Raw genomic sequence first — 2260 nt, forward strand, 5'->3', positions numbered from 1 at the left:
CTATAAAAGAGAATTTTCTGTTAAAAAATGAAAAAAACTCAGTCCCTTCATGTTTGCATGATTTCTTCTGTCCTTCCTTTCTCTCCCCTCTTCTAAAGAAACAGCTTCTCTGATAAGCCAAGGTCTCCAAAGTGCCTACAAATGAGCAGCCAATGCTCCAGCTCCACCAGCATCCTCGAAACCGGTGAAGCCTGGGATTCCCCGGGGGCTTGATTATTCAGGTACATTGCAGACCCTTCCTAGCAAAAGAGCAACAAAAATGGGCAAACTCCTTTGCCCTGGCGAACTTGGGGAAAGCTGGAGCGGGGAACGGGGAGTGCGGCACAGGGCGCGGTGCAGCGGGCACGGGGGCGGCGCGGGGCGCGGGCTCGACGGGGCGCGGGGCCGGGCGCGGGGCGCGGGGCCGGGCGCGGAGCCTCCCCGGCGCCCATTGGCTCCGCCGCGCCCCGGTGTCGCCGCGGCCCCATAAAGGCGCCGCGGCCGCCCGCGCCGCACAGTCGCGGGAGTCGCCGCCGCCCGGCCATGCCCCCGCCGCCGCCGCCCCGCCGCGCCGCCCGCCCGCCCGCGCTGCCCTGGCTGCTCGCCGCCTGCTGCCTCTGCGCCCTCCCGCGGGGCTCAGGTACGTCCCCGCCGGGCGGCTAGACCCCGCAGCATGGGAGGGGGGGAGGAAAAAAAACCCGAAAAACCCGCAACCTTAAAAAGCGGTGTCTCCGCCCGAGCGGCGCCGCCGGGCGCCCCGTCGGGTGCGGGCTCCGCGGGCGCCCGTCTGCATCTCGGTACGGTACAGCCCGCCTGTGTCCCCCGCAGGGTTTCCCCAGCCGCTCTCTCGCCACTTGAACGGCATGGACCTTCCCAAAAGTCAGGTAGGTCTTTTTTTTTCTTCTTCTTCTATCGGCTGTCCTGGATGCAATGCATGTTTCAAGTGCGGGGCAGAGCCTGTTCGATCCCGACTGGCCAAGCAAGCTGGGAAATGAGGCGTGCCCGTAAGAGGGAAGTAGGCTAGGAAATCCCTGGGCAGGTGGACACGATGGTAGAGGCTGATGGTAGAGGCTACCCCTTTGCAGCCTGCAGAGGTAGATGGTAGATGGTAGACCTATACATGCGGCAGTACAATGCCCAGCCGTATGCAGGACGGGATACCGGGGCTAGCAGAAGCCAGTACCTGACCAATCCCAACTCCTTGTGTTAAAATGCAGGTCCCGAGGTATGAAAGCCCCGCTGATAATGTCTAATTTTTACTTTTTAAGCAACTGGCGCTGTGTTTCAGTCAGTGGATGGAACTGTCTAATCAACCCCAGGTAAACCGACGGCGTGATGTGTTTGATCAGCGGGACAGCTCCTGGCCATGCTCAACCCTTCCTACCAGCCTCAGCGGCTCCTGCGGCCAGAACCCCTCCGCAGGGCTGGCCGCTCTGGGAGCAGAGCGAGTTCGCTGGTGTGGCCCTCTACTCCCCGCAGAGCCAGCGCAGCTCTTGGTCAGAAAAATGGGCTTTTCTTCCCACCCCTGGGGTGGCTAGCCCCGAAGGAAAAAGTGCTGTTGAGCGATGGGGGAGTCAGAGGCAGGATCCTGCCTGCCTCCCCGCTGCACGGTGCTCGGTGGGTGGGTTTTCTCCAGGGTGCCTGGAGGAGAGGGAAGCCGGGGGGAGTCTTCACGGATCGTTTCCACCGTGGTCTCTCTGGCCCAGAGCTTGTGGAGTTTGCTCAGTTTAGGTGACTGAGTAACTGGGCAGCCCCACTGCATTCAACAGCAAGCCCAAGGGCTGTTTTCACGAAGGGTAGAGAAAAGCTTTGTAGGGTCAGCGGTTCTTATGAAATGCTGAGCATTTTGTGCTATTTTTTTTCTGAAATATTTCAGTTCTGTAAACCAAGAATGGTGGAAAGTAGCTCCCAGAGCCAGTTGTCCAGGTGTCTTAAGCTTTACCGCCTTTGAACCTGCGGTTATTTCTTGTCTAATGTGATCAATTACATAAGCAAATCCTTGTTCTGCGGAAGTGAGTGTGGGACTTGCCCTGCTTTTTAGAAAGTGCCAGTTTAACCATCCTTTCTCCATTGCTCTTTTGGAGTCTTGAGATAAAACCTATCAACAGAGCTCTTGTAATCAGCTTCAGCACAGGTCTGGCACTTGATCACTTATCCTATAGGTGGACCATACTGATTTTAATATGCTGTATGAAACATGTTCCTGACCAGATACATTGCGTTTAAAACTGCGCGGCAGAGACATTATTTCCAGTTCTTTGGCAGTGATAAAATCATCCCT

At 57.3% G+C, this 2260-nt stretch overlaps 1 long non-coding RNA gene across 1 annotated transcript; it reads left to right on the top strand.

Annotated features, from left to right (window-relative positions):
• Positions 1 to 493: 493 nt before the first annotated feature.
• LOC135329911 (uncharacterized) lies at positions 494 to 1298 on the top strand. Its single transcript, XR_010391559.1, has 3 exons — positions 494 to 619; positions 808 to 863; positions 1248 to 1298. It is a non-coding gene; the product is annotated as an uncharacterized LOC135329911 (long non-coding RNA).
• The last annotated feature ends 962 nt before the right edge of the window (positions 1299 to 2260 follow it).

This window comes from Dromaius novaehollandiae, chromosome 1, assembly GCF_036370855.1.
Source record: "Dromaius novaehollandiae isolate bDroNov1 chromosome 1, bDroNov1.hap1, whole genome shotgun sequence".
NCBI lineage: Eukaryota > Metazoa > Chordata > Aves > Casuariiformes > Dromaiidae > Dromaius > Dromaius novaehollandiae.